The sequence below is a fragment of the Mirounga leonina genome, unplaced genomic scaffold, assembly GCF_011800145.1.
Source record: "Mirounga leonina isolate KUSES-001 unplaced genomic scaffold, KU_Mleo_1.0 Mir_101595, whole genome shotgun sequence".
Lineage (NCBI taxonomy): Eukaryota > Metazoa > Chordata > Mammalia > Carnivora > Phocidae > Mirounga > Mirounga leonina.
The window spans coordinates 11436935-11442946 of record NW_023270158.1 but is presented as its reverse complement, the minus strand read 5'-3'; the positions used below and the strand labels follow the sequence as shown (position 1 = coordinate 11442946).

The following is a 6012-nucleotide window of genomic DNA, read 5'->3' as shown; positions in this document are numbered from 1 at the left end:
TCACACAAAACACCATACACAAATGTACATAACAACTGTATTTGTAATAGCCCCAAACCAGAGGTAGCTCCAATCTCCTTCAGTGGATAAATGGATAAACTGTTGTACTGGGAATACTATTCAGCAATCAAAAGGGATATACTATTTATCCTCACAACTTGGATGGATCCCAAGTGTATTAGGCTTACTGAAAAAGCCCATTCATAAAATTATGTAATTTTTAATGCCATTTGTATAACATTTTCAGAAAAGAAAAATTATACTAATAGGGAATAGCTCAGTGGCTGCCAAGGATTACATTTGCTGTGATTGTAATAAAGAAGGAACACTAAAAATAGAACTACCCTATGATCCAGTAATCACGCTACTGGGTATTTACCAAAATATACAAATACAGTAATTCAAATATGATACATGCACCCCGATGTTCACTCCAGCATTATTTACAACAGCCACACTATGGAAGCAGCCCAAGTGTCCACTGATTGTTGAGTGGATAAAGAAGATGTGTATGTATATATATATACATGCATACATACAATGGAATAATATTCAGTCATCAAAAAGGAAGGAAATCTTGCCATTTGTAATGACGTGGATGGAGCTAGAGTATAATGCTAAATGAAATAAACCAGGGAAAGACAAATACCTTATGATCTCACTCATGGGGAATTTAGAAACAAATGAGCAAGGGGGAAAAAAAAGACAAACCAAGAAACAGACTCTGAACTATAGAGAAGAAACTGATGGTTACCAGAGGGGAGCTGAGTGGGGGGGATGGGTGAAACGGGATGGGGATTAAAGAGTACACTTATGATGAAAAAAAAATAAACCCCAAACGAGAAGGAACATAGGGAGTTTCTTTGGGGTTTGGGGAAATTTCTGTGTCTGTATTCTGGTAGAATTCATACAGATTTATACATGGGATAAAAATGTCTTTACCTATATACCAAAGAAAACAAAACATAACAAAAAGCACTGATTGCCTGTCTACTTGAGTCTGGTGAAATCCAGATTTGATTGCAGTTAAATACAACTCTACCAATGTCAATCTATGAGTTCTGGTAAATGAACTATCACAATGTAAACAGATTTGTTTGGCTGAACTGGTTGTAAGAGCCACAGGAACTCTCTGCACTATTTTTACAATTTCTATGTAAGTATAAAATTATTTCAAAATGAAAGATTTTAAATAGGGAGGCACAATTATTAGTCTTTGCCGATATCCAGTTTTCCGTCCTTCTAGGACACAATTTCTGGGGTCTAACTGCAGTTTACAGAGCCAAATGATAATACGCTTCTGATAGATGCAGTGATTGCAAATAAAATGCAGAGCTATACAAAGATTGTGGGATATGAGACCTACTTATGCAAATGCGGAAGGAGCGGCAAGGAGTAATCTGTGTTATGATTGGTGGAAAAGATAAAGCAGCAGTCACAAATAAAAGGGGAAAACCTGCTAAAGGGAGACTATACAAGTTCTATTAAATTTCTAATACAGGGAAATAAACCTTATTTCCTGTTCCCTTCACTGTACATTACCCTCACTCAGTTGCCACTTAGGCAATAAACGCAACTTTCTTAGAAACACAAATCCTCCCCACACTACACAGTGAGTAGTGATTTACATTGTGCTACAGTTCATGTGATAACCTGGAGATGGCTAGTACAGATTTTTTTTTTCAAGTACATCCAGTCTAGTTTATTATAACCATAAAGATACAGCTCTGGACTCCATGTATCCCTGCCATCCGTGGTTATTTTTTTTTTTTTTTTAAGATTTTATTTATTTATTTGACAGAGACACAGCGAGAGACGGAACACAAGCAGGGGGAGTGGGAGAGGGAGAAGTAGGCTTCTGCTGAGCAGGGAGCCTGATGCGGGGCTCAATCCCAGGACCCTGGGATCATGACCTGAGCCAAAGGCAGACGCTTAACGACTGAGCCACCCAGGCGCCCCCATCCGTGGTTATTTTAATAAACAAACAGTCCCATCGTCACAGATTCTCCAGCCACCCTACAAATGTCTGCATTCTGAGTCAACCTCTTACCCTAGGAAATAGCTGGTGGCAATAGAGGCCACCAAATGCAGCCATAGGACACCTGGCCTCTGGTGTGCCAGGAGCTCGGGAACCATGGAGGGATAGCCCGAGTTGCAGATACCATCCAGATCATTTTTTCCAGACATGTCCACACTCGGCCCTTTATCTGTAGAATCACTGAGGCAATTGGCCTAAGCATATCCCCCCTTCAATTTCCACCTCCCTGCAGTGGTAGGCCCCTCCCACTGCTCACTGGTATTCTTGGCCCACCTCAGCTGTCATCACTTAGCAAACCTGCCCTGCCTGCGACACTGGTGGGGATGCAGTGAGCCCCACAGCAGCCAAGAGCTATAGCCCTGCCAGGATCCAGCATGCAGCATCGCCACCTGATGCAGGAAATGCATCTGTGGTCTGCCTGACTTTGGGCAAGGAGATTTCAGAGGCAGAGTGGGGTGTCTGGCACACCTCTAGTCCTTTCATCCAGTAGACCTGCCCACTGAGACCACCTCACAACTTCAGCTGGTGGCGGCAATTTGGAGATTTGCCAAGCCTATTAACAGTTCCTGGACCCTCTACCCACATTCGCAGCTCTTCTCCTTACGGTTCTTTGTCCACTTTATGCTCAACCCTCGATCCAGAATGCTGACCACCAACCTGCCCTGGGCTCTTCTAGATGAGGTTTTACATGTGGTCTCTCGCTCATGGGCTCTGGCAATTGCTCTGACCTCCAAACTTCACTAGCTCAGGGTGTCCTGCCTGGCTCCACTGCTCAGCAACTGATCCTTCTGTCACGTCCTTGCTTTTACAAGTAAAGGAGGAATGTCTTTCAAAATAATAAAAGTATGCCGAGAAAAATCCAGGCACTCAAGACACTAATGCAGAAATCCCACTCTACAGGGGTAAAGGATTCACTTCAACCTGTTTGGAAAAAAGGAAATAAAAAGTAAAACAATATGGAGACCATCTTTCACCCCAAAGTTTGACCATGATTTCAAAGTATGATGAATAAAACGCCTAGGAGGAGGGGCGCCTGGGTGGCTCAGTCGTTAAGTGTCTGCCTTCGGCTCAGGTCATGATCCCAGGGTCCTGGGATCGAGCCCCGCATCGGGCTCTCTGCTCGGCGGGGAGTCTGCTTCTCCCTCTCCCGCTCCCTCTGCTTGTGTTCCCTCTCTCGCTGTCTCTCTCTGTCAAATAAATAAATAAAATCTTTAAAAAAAACAAAAAAAAACGCCTAGGAGGATGTAAGGCATTCACACACATTAACTGGACAGACTATGAAGTGGTATAGCATTTTTGGAACAGAAGGTCAATACTTGTAAAAATTCCCAATCTTCACACTCACCCGCTTTAATCAGGCTTGCACTTTGCTACATCTTTCCTATGAGAGCGCAGGCGCATTTGCCCAAGATTTCATGTTCAAGGATGTTGATTTCAGTCCTGTTAATCATAGCAACAAATGGGAAACAATTTATATGTCCATTAGGAGGAGAATGGTTAAATTAATTATTGCACAAACATAAGTAGGATGATCCTTACCTGGTCTTTCTTTTGGGGGGAGGGCTTGGAACTAGATGATTGGAGTTTCCAACAATACATGATTAACGTCTCTTTGTAATCAAGACTTGCAATGCCCTGATTGCTCCTATCTTCTTCCTGACGAGGTCTCCTTCAATAGGCCAAAAGGTCTATGAAAAGATGCTCAACATCATTAATTATGAGGGAAATGCAAATCAAAACCATAATGAAATATCACCCCATATCAGTTAGGATGGTTATTATATTAAAAAAAGTGTTGGCAAGAATGTGGAGAAATTGAACCCTTGCACACTGTTAGTAGGAATGTAAAATGGTGCAGCCACTACAGAAAACAGCATGGAAGTTCCTCAAAATATTAAAAATAGAACTACCATATGATCCAGCAATCTCATTCCTGGGTATAAATATTCAAAAGAATGGAATTCAGGATCTCAAAGAGATACCTGCATTTTTACCCTCCTTGTAGTACTATTTACAATAATTGCCAAGTTATGGAAAGAACCTAAATGTCCACTGAAGAGAAATGGATAAAGAAAATGTGATAAACATATATATATATATATTTCTATATATCTTTAAGATTTATTTATTTTAGAGAGAGCATGTTTGGAAGTCGGGGAAGGGGCAAAGGAAGAGAGAATCTCAGGCAGACCCCCGCTGAGCACAGAGCCCCATGCAGGGCTCAGGCCCACAACCCCAACGATCATGACCTGAGTCAAAACCAAGAGCCGGACGCTTTACCGACTGAGTCACCCAGGCGCCCCATATGTTTTAGTAAATATATACACATTCACACACACACACAGTTGATAAAGGAAATTTTCAACTTGTCTTGTTTGTGGGCCCTGCTCCTAGGCTCCCTCAGAAGCTTTACTTTAACACTCACCAAGGTCCAAATGACTCAGCAAAACCTTGAAACATGAGCTCTATTTCTGCCTTGAGCACACTGTACATCTGCTTCACTAAAACAATGAGGAAAGGAACATTCCGAACATAAAGGTAAAGGAAAAAAACCTCCCTGGCTCCCATAAGATGAAAGTCATACAAGCCTTGCACATACTAAAAACATAAGATAAAGTCTATAACTTTCTGTAATGTCCTTTGTCGTGATGATTTCTAACTCGCTATGTAAAAAAACCGCATCTAACCCTGCACCAAACGTTCTTTCCCTGAAGTGCTCTCTTCTTTTTGAAGATTGTGTATCCAGGGCAGCTGTCCCAACTTGGGCTTGAATAAAACTCTTTTCCTTTCCCTTTAAAATTAAAAAGAAAAAAAGATTTGTTCATTTTGGGTCAACACAGTAAGAGTACTATTCTGCCTTAAAAGCGGAAATCCTGCCATTTGCGACAGCATGGGTAAGCCTGAAGGACACTATGCTAAGTGAAATGAGCCAGTGACAGGAGGCACCGAAAGTCATCCTACTTGTAGAATCAGAAAATAGAACTGTGGTTAACCAGGGGCTGGAACACGGGGAGTTGTTCCATTGATAGAAAGTTTCAGGTATGCAGGATGAATGAATTCTAGAGATCTGCTGTACAACATTGGGCCTACAGTTAACAGTAATCTATTACACACTTACAATTTTCTTGAGGGATTTCATGTGACGTGTTTTTAGAAAAACAAATAACCAAAGGGACACAAGGAAACTTTTGGAGGTGATGGATGTGTCTGTTACCTTGATCGTGACGATGATTCCACAGATGTATACATATGTCCAAACTCATCAAACTATAAAGTATGAGCTGGCTTTTGTATATCTCAATAAGGCTATTTTAAAAGAAAAAAGAAATCTAGGGATCAGTTAATAGAGGGTGGTGGATCTGTATGTCCTGTCATGGAAATATCTTGGGTTCATTTTATTAAGTCAAGGTTAAGAGGCAGAACAATATGTACACTGTTAATGACAAATCTTAAAAATTCAATATATTTATTTTTACTATATTATTAAATATATTCAATATATTTTACTCACCTCCTAAAATATAGGCTTCATCTACATAATGTAGGCTTCATCTACATAAGAAAAAGCCTCAGGTCAGCTTAAAAATAACACACATCAGATTGTTCATTGTGATTATCTCTGAGGAGGGGGCTGAATTTTGAGGAAAGGGGAGATTGTAATTTATGTGTATTATTCAAAGCTTTTAGAAGAACATATGTACTATTACCTTTGTTATTAAAATATTTAAATGCATCTCACCACGAAGGGAGTAGCTGTGCATTAATCAGATAAAGTGACTGATGGCTGATCCAACAGCAAACCTGCCAAGGCTTAAAACAACAAAAGTTTGTTTGTCATACACATAGTCTGATGTGGGCTGGCGGGGGCCTCCTCTGTCAGATGACGCAGGGCTCCAGGTGGCTCCCATCAAATGGCTCCACTTCTCAACAAGGGCCTCCGGGTTTGCTGCTGAATGAAACAGAAAGCCTGGAGG

General features: G+C 41.1%; 1 non-coding gene across 1 annotated transcript; it reads left to right on the top strand.

Annotated features, from left to right (window-relative positions):
• The first annotated feature begins 3555 nt into the window (after nt 1–3555).
• LOC118008082 lies at nt 3556–3692 on the top strand. The gene has a single exon (XR_004678566.1). It is a non-coding gene; the product is annotated as a U8 small nucleolar RNA (small nucleolar RNA).
• Nucleotides 3693–6012: the final 2320 nt, after the last annotated feature.